Consider the following 13195-nt stretch of genomic DNA (forward strand, 5'->3'; position numbering starts at 1 on the left):
CGTTAATTCCCTCTAAACAGGCCGTAATTGGGATGTTCGCAGTCATATTTCATGTCAGGCTATTGATCCCCCCCCCCCCCCGACCCCTCCCCTCCCTGATCTCTGATAATACTATCGAAACATCTCAACATCGCGCATGATGCGGCTGTCAGAAGGGTGAGTTATTCGCCACATGCGTCCGTTAATGGGTTCAAAACTGAGACCACCCCCCCCCCCCCCCCCCCCCCCCGGCGCAATCATTCGAAGTGAGGAGTTTTCGTTTTTGACACTAAACCCCTCAATTTCCTAGAGAGCCCGATACACAGGGAGAGAGAGAAGAAGAAGAAGAAGAAGAAGAAGGAGAAAACCAAACGGCCCGGACGCTGATTCCCTCTTCTGGCACAGTGAAGGGGCTTTATACGGGAGGGGCCACGTCGAAAAGTGAAAAGGGCAAAGGAACTCGAATTAGTTGTTGTAGATAAAAGGGCAAAACGAAAGGAGTCAAGGGTACTTGACAGTAATGGCGAAAGTGGAGCTCTCGGGGGACCCGGGCTGTCCTGCGAGAGGGTGTGTGTGTGGGGGGGGGGGGGGGGGGGGGGGGGGGGCTTCAGTGATGAATTTTAATGGGAAAAAGCACAAACGATTGAGACCCCCCCCCCTTCTGGAATAAAGTGAAGTGCTGGACAAAGGGGATTTTCTATATATATATATATATATATATATATATATATATATATATATATATATATATATATATATATATATATATATATATATATATATATATCTGAGTCAGGATGTATGTTTTTATTCGCGTCCTTAGGTCAGGAGAACCTTGCCTGCAGCATTTCTAAAGTTGACATGATGGCGGCAAAATAAACTGGAGGGAAGATACACAAAAACACACACACCATATATATATATATATATATATATATATATATATATATATATATATATATATATATATATATATATATATATATATATATATATATATATATATATATATATATATGGTGTGTGTGTGTGTATATTAACAGCTGACTCGATTTGGCCTGTTTTTTTATTTATTTATTTTATTATTATATAAACTTTTTATATAAACTTGGGGTATTCCAGCAGGTATATATATATATATATATATATATATATATATATATATATATATATATATAATTAGGACCCCCGAGTTTAAGTTGTACGCAGGTGAGACATTAAGGCATCGGCCTTTTAAATTAATTTAAGCACGGATTTTATTAGACCTCTGAACCAAGTGGCTTTTTTTTTTTTTACTTGAGAAAGAAAGAGACGTGGAGTGAGACGGGGGGGGGGGGGCAGCTATAACTAAATCATTCAGCCGTGGCAAATACGAACACACAGTGGGAGCGAGATGGTAAATTAACGGGGGCCTTTTTCTTTTTTCTTTTCGCAGAGACCAAATACAACTGTAATCAGCGACGCGTTGCTTTTCATTAAGCGGGTCTGACAGCGGCACATTCAGCCGCACCTCTGAAATACACCGCTCTCGACGCCAGAGTCATAAGATAATTCCTTAAGCTCCATTAACAACTCTTAGCCGCAGGAAATGGGCTCCCCCTGAAAACATCTCCAAATCTAAAAGCTTTATCGACCTGGCAAACCTCAGCTGATGGCTTCTCTCTTCCCCCCCTCCACCTCCTACATCTCTCTCTCTCTCTCTCTTCCTCTCTCTCACCCCCCCCCCCCCCCCCCCCCCCCCCCCCCCTTTCAACTTAAGGGACAGGAACGTCCAACTGAGGTAATAGACTTTGACACAACACATTAAATGGGAAATGAGAAAAGGGAGAAGAAAGGGCACCCTTAAACGCCTTTTAAACGTTACCAATTAGAGGTTTAAGACTTGAATAAGACGTAGGCCTTTGGCATATGCTTGACTGATGGGACATTTAAGCGAATACCTTCCCCACTTGAAGCGACATGTAACCGAGCACAAGAGTGCATTCCTCCATGTGAGGTAAAGCCCAGCCAAGGGATCGAGCTCTATCTCACTTTCTGGAAATAAGGAAAAGAGAAAGGTTCACCAGCAATATAACTATTGTCCCCATCTAAGATTGTGTTCAATTATTTATATCACAAATGATAAATTATATCTCAAACGATATGGAACCATTTTGGACACACACACACACACACACACACACACACACACACACACACACACACACACACACACACACACACACACACACACACACACACACACACACACACACACACACACACACACACACCTGCTGTTTTTATAGTAGTATAATGTAAAAGGTTGACAAAACTGACTGAGAAACTGAGAAAGACTGAAACACAGAACTACAGCAAGGGGCTTCTCCAGAAAAATAGAGAGAGAGAGAGACTGGGTCAGGTTAATACCACTGTGACCCTGAGTCATAAATATATTTACACATCATTACACATCAACACACACACACACACACACATCGGGCTTAATTGAATATTTATTCATCTATTCAATGACTAACATTAATAGGGCCAGAATAGCCGCATTGTGATCAAAGCTCAAAATGAAAATATGAAGCGTGACAAAGAGCTGTGTAGGGACACCGCTAACACACACACACGCAGACACACACACGCGCACACACACGAGCAGAAGGCTCTGTGTCGTATTGCCCCAGTCAAGAATCAATGGAATGGCCTTTTATTCCAATTAAAAAGAAGCACATTATTATTAGAGGGGAAAAAAATATGTATTTGCAGCTTTAATAAACAAAACAGCCTGTAGGTGTGTGACCGTATCATTTCATTTCAAAAAACATGTTTTTATTTCTTTTTTTAAAATCAAATCTAAATGTCAGTCGACGAGAATGGTCTGACACGGCTGATCTTTGCAAATTAATATATGGATAAAAATACAGAACAGTACGCCCAAGATCCGTATAGAGTCAAGTAAGGAAAAACTAAATAGAGCAGAGAGTACAGCAAAATGCAAAATTAGGGATTCTGTGGGTGCAGAGTGACGCATCTAAATCTAGACGTTGATTTTTTTCCCTATCATTAGGAGGCAATGTAAAATATCTTCCTCTCAACTTCAGGATCTAAAGTGTCCCCCTCTTCTTCACTGCTTGGAGATATGGTCTGTGTGTGTGTGTGTGTGTGTGTGTGTGTGTGTGTGTGTGTATATGTGTGTGTGTGTGTGTGTGTGTGCCGCAGTTTTTTGTTTTTTTTAGCCCTGTGACATGTGCAGGATGTGCCTCGAGGTCCCGGTGAGTGGCCTCTATCAGCCCTTTGCTGCCAGCACCTCCCTGCAGTCTTTCCACAGGTCAAGAGGTTTACGCCCGAGGGGGCGTTCCCTTTATTACCAACCTCGGACATCTCATTCTGACCGACTGAACTTTCAGTCTGCTTTCCCAAATTCACAATCAACGGTGTTATTGATAGAACATAGCTGTTTGAATGAAGTTCTCTTGAAGAAGTTTTATGGAATGAAACACACTCGATGTAGATAAACGGGATCTATGGTGTATTTTCAACAGAACAGAAGATTAATCATTCTAATTCATGTGTGGGGGTGATTTCCAAAATTAGACTTTGGCTTATTTGGTTTGCCGAACAGTTACCAATGGTTGTGGTCTGCAAAAAACGCGACAGGGTTGTGTTTTCACACCCACTTCAGGCCAGAGAAAAGGGTCAAGAGGGTCTAATCGAGGGTCATCACCACACACTTCAACTCTGTCAGACAACTTAAGACGCGGTTAAGCTCGCCACCAGACAACTGCGATTCTGTGAGCAGTGCAGTTGATGGTTGTTTTTTTTTTGTTCGCGGTCTGCTTATTATTACGCTCTTTATTTAGAGCCTGTGGTATAATCGCAGTATTGTTCATCTCCGTGAGTTAAAACACCACAGTGGTAGACGCACGCTCATTCGTAAAGAGATTACATTCCTGCAGTCTGATTCAGTTCAACGGAGGAAACACTTGTTAAACATGTCGCTGAGATGTCGGTTTCATTTGTAATCAATGTTTAAAAGCATATTAGTTAAGTTATTTAGCAATAAGTTTTCCATATGGATGAAGCAGGAAATGCTGTGTCAAGCCTTGTTGCCCCAAGATTTACTTGTTTCATATGTAAATCTTCTATGCCAATGCCACATTCATTGCCAAGTTGTTTTGATTTCAGAAAGTGATTTGATTTCAGAAAGTGATAGAATACGGAGAAGCCCCTTGCTGTAGTTTAAATTGTATTTATTTACACAAGAATGCTAGAGATGACACATATTTTTAATGATCTTGTAGAGTCGAAATGGTCTTTGGAATTCAACTTTGAGCCATATGTCCATTCTTTTTGTGACTTTGTAGATTTTCAGGAACTTTTCTTGACTATTGAGGAGATAAATGATCATGTTGAGCTACTGTATGTCAGGTTTTGAGCTCGTGTTGATTGTTGTGTGATGTATTGTGTTGATTTTTTTTATGTTGTGAGCTTATGTTTTTGCTGTACTGTGAGTGTGAATGTTATGGATGCATGTAATCCATCTAATGTAATATTGTCATGAAATAATAGAGACCCCAGAAAGAGATAGACAGAAGCTAATGGGGATCTTAATAAACCAACAAACAAACAAACATCATAAAATCACAATTCAACCATTGGGATTTCACTGTAAGGAGAAGCATAGTTATGACCGACAACACAAAACAAAAGGAAAATGAGTCGGGACATTGTTGTTTTTTTTCATCCACAGTATACTACTAAAAGCCATGTAGAAGTAATTGCTAAAGGTCAAAAGAGACTGTTTTACCAACACGTTTGTGTTTATCATTCAGGGCAGATCAATACAATATTGCTGTTTTAAAGAACAAAAGCCAGGGGAGACTTAACACTGACCTTTGCTTCCATTTTCCATCGTGTTCAGGAGGTCCGGCAAAACATACAAATGAGGCCCTCAGGTTTCTCTGGAAACGGAAAAATGTTTTCTTCAAGTGCCGGGCCGGTGTTTCACTTTTTTTTGTTAAACAATAAATCTCCTCTCAAAATACCACTTAGCAGAGATCAGATGCAGACTTTTCGACTCACTTTTCAAAATATAAGTCAAACGACCTCCCACGAAGAACACACATTTCAACATGAACTCTGCAAAAAGGTAATTTATTTCAAGGTGCAGATTCCAGCCATAGCTTGAACGACTTTTGGAGCCTGACCTCACATTGTTCTGCTGTCTCCTAATTATATATAAATATTATATTATACTAATTACATATTTTGCTATAGGTTTTCAAACAAATTGCTGGACAGTCCTGTCTGTGGTTATAGGTTTAAGTAACAAAGCACTTTGCTTCAGGTTAGGGAAAGATTGTGGGTTTGGTTAAATATAAACAAAAACATTTTATATGAAGAAACTAGTTTACATTATACTTGTTGTGATACTCTGTTTGAATTTGTGATTGTATTTTGTATCTTTTCCTTGTTTTTGTTATCCCTCGTGTTTCTTGTAGTGAGTTCGCTATTTCCCGTTTCACCTTGCAGTTGCTTCCTTTAGTCTCGTCACTTCCTTTTCCCCCGTGTCTTGTTTTTTGTTCTCTTTACTTTTCCCGTCTCCAAACAATTATTTCCTTTAAGTGCATTTGTTGGTTATACCTAACCCTTGTACACCCATTATATGTCCTTATGAATTGTGTGCAGTATATTAATCTAGTCATTCCTACGCTGCAGCACAAAAAGCATTGCCAGATAACATAATCCAGGTAGTAAGAGTTTGTGAAAACAAATAAGCAGAGCGAGGCATTTGAAGAAAAAAAACAACATGACTTAACTTCTTCATGCAAAACTACCAAGTTTAAAAATAGTAATGGTATAATGAAGGACCAGGTAATCAAGGTTTTTGCCAAATCATCCACCAACAACGTTCTTGTCTGGCAATTGGTCGGAAGCCCAACACAGCAAGTGTGTGTGCGTGCGTGCGTGTAGGGGGTTGCTTTCAACATTGTAATTCCTTCCATGCTTTAATGTCTGTCATGGGGTATCTTGTTGGACTGTTTGCCAATTAGTTTTTCAGTAAATTATCTGGGGCGTTTCTTATCCGTCGTGTTTGCATATGGAGGTGTTTCCCTTCAAGTGCCGTGCGGTGACCTTTCGAGTCTCATTACAGTGAAAAGTTTCTGCATTGGCACTTCCATTATATGAAACTGGTGTATTGGTGTCATCCGACTCAGAGTAATGCAAAAACGATTGTTTCCCATGAAGGCTGTTAACAGTCCTATGAAAGCTTTCTTTTCTTTTTTTCAGAAAATATCTCACAAAGATCACGTCTCTCTTGTGCTGCAGTATCCCCCAAATTATGCTGTAAAAAAATATTCATCAATCATTTTCCATTTACCCTTTAGCGTCTCCAGCCTTTGCCCCGTGTATTTATATTTTTTATACATAAAGTATCCACATCACAAGCTACTTTCTATCCATTTTTCTTATTCTCCGTATTCTTATCAATAGGAACAATGAAAATAAAAGCTGAACCAAGAGCCTTATTAAAAAAAGAAAAGAAAAAGTGAGCTCTGCTGAAAGCCATGGCTGTACCATGAGCATGAGCACGAGTGCAGCTTTGTGGTCATGCATGAAAATGAGTTGTTGCTCTTGCACCATAGCTCCTGTGAAAAACATTTCAAATGTCACGGTGCAAATCCAACAATTTCGCTCGGATCGCTGTCCGCCAGGGACCAGAATTTCATCAAGTGTGCGGCACATCTCACGGTGCTTCTGCGGCAGGAATGAAGGCAGCGAGGTTCCAAAATAGCACCTCTAACAAGTCCCGCAGCGAGAGGAAAGGAGACACCTTTGTGGGCCCATTGCTCCAGGGCTACAACATGTAGTGTGACGACTCAGTAACTCCAACAGGTCGACTTTAGACTATTTGGAGAGTTTTGAGAGACAGCCCGGCCAACTGTGAGGATGTGCTCTGACGCACTAGGTGATTCTCCGTCTGCCGCGCGTCTCAATCAGGCCTAATGTCCGCTGCCTGGCTACTCCATCGTTACCCCTCACTCTCCCTTTCCTCTCAGCCTCCCTCACAATTTGATCTCGCCTCTCCTCAGGTGGAAGGAGGAGGAATCATTTCGCCTCCAAATTGTGATGAGTCAGCCAAGCGATGTGCTTTCCACCCGTTTTTGTTTTTTTTTTCTCTTCTTCTCCCGGAGATAACTGTTTGACTCAAACCTACACGCTGTACTTTCTCTTGACAATCCAGAGGGAGAGGAGAGAGACAGAATCTTTGTTCACAGGCTTGTAACTGCACTGGACTGGCTGTGACTGAGTTTACAGTGTCCACAGGCTGTCAGGCTAACTGGGACTTCACCATGGGCACGGCTCTCGGTTTGCCTCTCAGCAGACTATTTGGCCGGTCCTTCCCAATTTCTGTTCTGTATCCCGTTTTGACAGGTGACATCTAGCCACTTCAAAAGGACCTTGTCACTAAAATGGATGGTTTTCAATGCAAAACTGTTTTTTCTCAGCACCAAACAAATTCTAAAAGTGTATTTGGAACTTTTTTTTTTTTCTGTAAACATGTTCTAAAACTTTTAAAATGTAGTAAGGTGGATGTAGCCTACGTTTTGGATGGATTGAGCTTGCAAAATAAAAACTTGAGTCTAGAAAAGTTTCCTAAAAGATGAATTAGTATTATTATAATGATTTGCCATATGCTGTTTCATTGCTGATTGATTAAATTCAAGACATGGGATACACCAGAAGATCTTTACCACTGCACAACACAACCACATTTTGCTCAATGGAATAAGTACATACTGTATAAGTACAAGCAAGATGGGACGCAATGGCTAGAGCCTCTCCTCTCCGTTTGCTTTTTACATTTTTTCGTAAATGTTGCGTTTTGTCAACACAAACCTACAGCCACCAAGTGTTTTATTCCGTTGTACTATGTAAAGTGGCAATAAAGGGATTCTGATTCTGAATCATGCACAATATCACTTGTTTAGTCTTTTATTTCATTCTTTTAATTTTTGTAATTTATATTACTCTTATTTGTTTTTTGTTTTCTATTCATGCACTGGCCTTGTTGCATTTTCTTCTTACACTTGACATTTTCACTATACTTTATATTTCTATACTCACCTATTTTTCTATGCTTGTTTTTATTCTTTGTACTGTAACTGTGGAGCAAAATCTGGCACAATAATTTCCTTAGTTTCCAATAAAGTTACCACTAAAGTTATATTGTCCTACTTTTTCTTTACTCATATGATTCGAGATTGAATTAATATTAATTAGAATATTTGTGACATTAAAACGCAGGAGTCGACTGCTTTTGCTTTCCAATTCATCAGCAGCAATTTTGGTAAATGTGCATTTTGGTTGTGATTTGATTTGATTTTACGTTTTTAAAATTACAAAACTTCCCCAGCTTTTGAGTAAGGTTAAGTCAAAGACAAGGAAGCTTTTCAGACGAGGGCAGAGGAAGTCCGTTTCCCCCTCGGTCTCGTCGAGGGGTGGTGAGGTTCGTCCCTGCATAAGCAGTGTGTGGGACTGGTACAGTGGCTGCGGCTGACTGACCTGCCTGCTCATTAAGGCACTGGCGAACGCATTTGGCCTGCTCCTGTAATGGGAGTCTGTACTGTGTCAGAAACACTTATTTGCTCCACAGCCATCACAGAACATTAACATTCACGACAGCCCATCACATGAGGGAGCGCAAGGGGGGGGGTCAGAGGGGCGTCTGAGAGGGTTTGCTCACTGCCCCGGCCGAGTGTGTCTCTCTCTATCACACACACACACACACACACACACACACCACACACCACACACACACACACACACACACACACACACACATTATATACACAAACACAACACACACCGCACCCTCTACTCACCATACTCAGACACATAGCACTAACATAATATGTAAAATATGTATTAAAACTTATATGCACACACACATTTTCATTCTCTTAATACACTTTTTCGAAGATCACATGCTCTCATTCTCTCTCACACACGCACACACTTCAAAACCCTGCGCTCTCTCACACACTCTCGAAAATCATGCAATAAGCCCTCTAAGTAAAGGTCACATTTGCAATGCAGGTGACTCAAGCAGGAGGCGGCAGGTAATTGGCTGATGGGACGGGGAGCACTAATACCTCGTCTCTGGAAGATAATGTGATGGATGGCAAATGCTTGGCATTGGGGTAATTAGATGTGTTTGGAGGAGAGTAGACCAGGCCAGGGCCTCTACTTATGGAGAGTGGGGGTAAAGGGGGGGGTGAAGGGGGCGGGGGGTTTGAAGAGAGAGTTTTAAGGTTGAGCAGCGGGGGTCACATAAGGCCTCCATGAATTTAAGAGATCAGGAGACAAGAGACAGAAAAAAAGTCGCGGAAGATAAGCTTAAGGATCACACAAAGGTTTGGGAGAATGTTGTGGATGTAAGGACAGCACAGTGAAGTAGAAAACTTGAGAGACAGTGGGGAACAGTCGGTGATATGTACAGTGGTACACTTGCAGTAATATGCCTACTTAGCCTGTCAAATGCATAAACTTGAAAATGAAGAAGTTATATGACAAGATGCTCATATAGGGATTTATTTTGGGGGGGTAGAAAAAGCAGGAAATGGGAGAAAGAAAGCATGAGAAAGGAGGGAAAAGATGAGTGCAAAGCGTTCTAATTGGAGTGGGCCAGCTGTGGTGGGGTGAAACCCTTTAAGACACATGCATTATTTACATAGAGTGTGTAGACCTGTGTGTGTGTGTGTGTGTGTGTGTGTGTGTGTGTGTGTGTGTGTGTGTGTGTGTGTGTGTGTGTGTGTGTGTGCATGAGTGTGTGTGAGACAGAGATACACCCTGTCTGCATTGCACCTCCTTTGGAGAAGGAATATATTCCATCACAGGGCAACCAAGTGGAAACAAAGACTCCAGCCGTTCTCCACGCAGACCGTCCACACAGCTGGAGAGACGAGCATCAAAATAGAAATATTGTCACCGACACTGTTCGTAACTAGGGCTAGTAGACAAAGGAGTTACTGTAAAATGTCCCTGAGATCGGGTGTGAACAACTCATCATCACAACATTACACACATTTGAGCTATGGTCCTGTGACTTGCAGAAAAAATTAAGATATTTACGTATCCTTATTCCAAAATGGGTCAAATAACAGATTTTAATCACACGGGGTCAATCATTTTTCTCCTATTTCCTCCCTTCCTCTCCTCACCTCTCTCCTCACCCAGCAGGTTATTGCCACTGTGTGCAAATAAGATTAGCAGGTCGTATTTTCTCAGGTCTCTGCAGTGAAACAGTAAGCCTGGCTGTGTATATAATTAGAGAGAGATTATGGCGAGGCCATTGCCAACGACCACGGCCAACTGACATTTTGTGTGTACACGAGTGTGGCCGTTTTGCAGTGGCCTCCCCTTAATCTCTGTGTAATTGTGTGTGTGTGTGTGTGTGTGTACAGGACCACAGGTGATGTTTGAAGGGAAGTGGAGCCAGGGCCATAGGAACCAAAGTCCTGACAATATGGCATCTCTAAAAAAAAATTCAATGTACGTAAATGCATGTGGGATGTAATTTACCACCCGAGAAGTTGTAGAGTGACTAATATTAAAACACTATATGGCTCAAATCAAAGTGTTTTTATGTGTCACTGTTAGAAATGCTAGAAATGTGTTAATTTGCTGGTCAGCACTTGCCCCTTGTTACCCCGGGCTCGAAGCTCCGAGTGTCAACATGCCCCTCTGTGAACTTGGCAGGTGTCGGTCGCCGGTATCTATCCTCCTGATGGCCCCGCAGTGTTTGACTTTGACACCGTCGATATCCTGTTTATTCAGTCTGCGTGGGACTAATCACTTAAGTAAATGTGTGATATTTCACAGGATTTATAGGTTTGTGGGTCAGAGCCGTTGTCAAACACGCCGACTGGTGTTGGCGTTTCAACTTTCGGACTGCCACGCTCAGTTTACAAAAACATCGGAAGTATCAGAGATGTTATTCTCACGTACCGAGAACCAATGGAGGATGCCAAAAGGTACAGATAACAAAAATACTACTTGCATTATTGTCTTCTTTCTCTTCAAGTATTTCTCTTTTTTCAGTTGAACACAATAGTCAATTATTTAATTTATTTTTTTGCAAGTAAACAGTTGCTGTTTTTTTTTTAATCAATGGATAGCTTGTGATATAAACCCCAGCCCTTTTATAGCAACCAGTGAGGTCAGCGTTTGTGCTGTCACTCAAAAAGAAGTGTAAAAGCTAAAATCCTTTTTTTACCTTTACCTTCTTCAACAAACAACTATTCTGCAACATCTCCAATTGCAGAAATCCAAAGACAATCCCTCCCTCCCCCCCCTGACTTTCCACCGGCTTCCCATTGCTCCATGTTGGCTGAAAGTTACTAAATAATAGAAGAATTATGGGTATTTTATCCAGCAATTTGTCACGCGCAGTTTCACACACATTTGCGCTCAGAGCGCTTTTCTAACTGACTGAAGAATCTTCATAGTGGTTTTGCCGTTGCCTCCCCTAATAGATGCCTCACAGCTCCCCACTTTCACCTCTTGCAATTAGTTTTCATTGAATGCTATTGATTTTCACCCCCCTTTCAATTACATACACAAAAAGTCGGCCACATAGATGTTTGTAGTCATTAGGAGCTACTCTTTGTGTCTTCACCAATACTAATTATGTATGGCTGCTGGTGTTTGTTATCCTCTGTGGATGGAAAAAAAAAAAATGAGAAAAAAAAAATAGAATCACTACATGCACCAGTGGAGATCTGGGCTCCTGTCGCGTGTATGTGTGTGTGTGTGTGTGTGTGTGTGAGTGTCTGAGCGCATGGCTATCCTGCCACCATGAAGCCTATGGAGAATACACCTAATAAAATAAATATGACTTGGATAAAGAAAAAAGAAAAAGAAGAAAGTGTTTGTCCCTCGGCACGTCTCTCTCAGAGTGTGTAATGTATTGTGTTTTCTACGTGGCCTGGCATTTCCCCTGCATTGTTTAAAAGAATGTCCACAAGAAATGCTTGCCGTATTTAATTCTAGGTAAATCCTGAAATAAAATGGCTATTTCCTGTGAACACCATTTGTGGATTTACGCTGAAATCTGTTCGGAAGGCGAGGGGAGAAAGGGAAAGGGAAGCATCTGTATGGGAGATGAAATATTAATCTGTAAGAATGTATTGTTAAAGGATGAAGGGTTTCAGCTTTTGATTATAATAACAACATCTTGTTATACATACATATTGTCTGTAATCTGGGATGTTTCATGTTCCCCCTCTCCTCCTCATGCCCATGTGGTGAAAATGTTGCAGATTAAAAGGTTGCATGGATCTCTGTGTTTGAACTAACCTTGGTCCCGTATTTACACATCCTCTAAACAGGAATGCCGTGCATATGTACAGAACAGATTTGGCGAGCGTCTCTGAGATGAATCATCATGCCCTTTCCTCTGCATGGCAGCGGTTCAATGATAGCTCTAACCAAGGGAGGGAATCAACATTATTACTATTGCATAGACATGTAGAAGCTAATTCTGCAATTTATATATAAATATATATATATATATATACATATACAAATCCGTTGAGTTTGTAGCACCTAAAATTCACACATGGATGAACTTCCCTGGGGGGTACTTTAAAATGTGACCGGTCCAGGAGACTTTTAGCTTATCAATACATATCCTGATGTACCATACAATGTAATCCTAAAGCTTTTGCAGCACAATAAAGCCAACAAGTCATTCACGATTTCCTTCATACTCCACAGCAGGACACGTACTAGGAAGACACTCTTAAGCTCCTTTCAGACATGCACTGAAGTCTGGGCATTTTCTGGAAATTTCCTATAGGGGCTGTGTATGAGAACACAAATGTCCGCAAATTTCGCTGCAGACATTTTTCTGGAACCTTTCTCCTGCCAGCCCCCTAGTAAAATGTTCCAGAAAATGTCTGAGTGGGCACACGTTGTACAATGTATAATCTATAATCTCCTGCATGCTCTACCCAGACGCCACAGAATGTTCGGGAGGTTTCCCTGTTGGTGTTAATGCGTCTGACTCGGACAATCTCATGCTGCGTTCATCATGTGGGAAGGGCAAACTCCGGATTCACGCCTGGAAACGGCACAAGTGTCGCAAACTAAATCTTACAATAGGTTGCGACCGTTCTCAGACCGTTCATCCCTCTCTGCCTTATGTTTGTTTTTGACG

General features: G+C 41.3%; 1 long non-coding RNA gene across 1 annotated transcript in view; it reads right to left on the bottom strand.

Annotated features, from left to right (window-relative positions):
• The window catches only part of LOC118294095, a 100174-nt gene that overhangs the window by 52783 nt on the left and 34196 nt on the right, over positions 1–13195 (bottom strand). The window lies entirely within an intron of this gene.

Source organism: Scophthalmus maximus, chromosome 1 (assembly GCF_022379125.1).
Source record: "Scophthalmus maximus strain ysfricsl-2021 chromosome 1, ASM2237912v1, whole genome shotgun sequence".
Lineage (NCBI taxonomy): Eukaryota > Metazoa > Chordata > Actinopteri > Pleuronectiformes > Scophthalmidae > Scophthalmus > Scophthalmus maximus.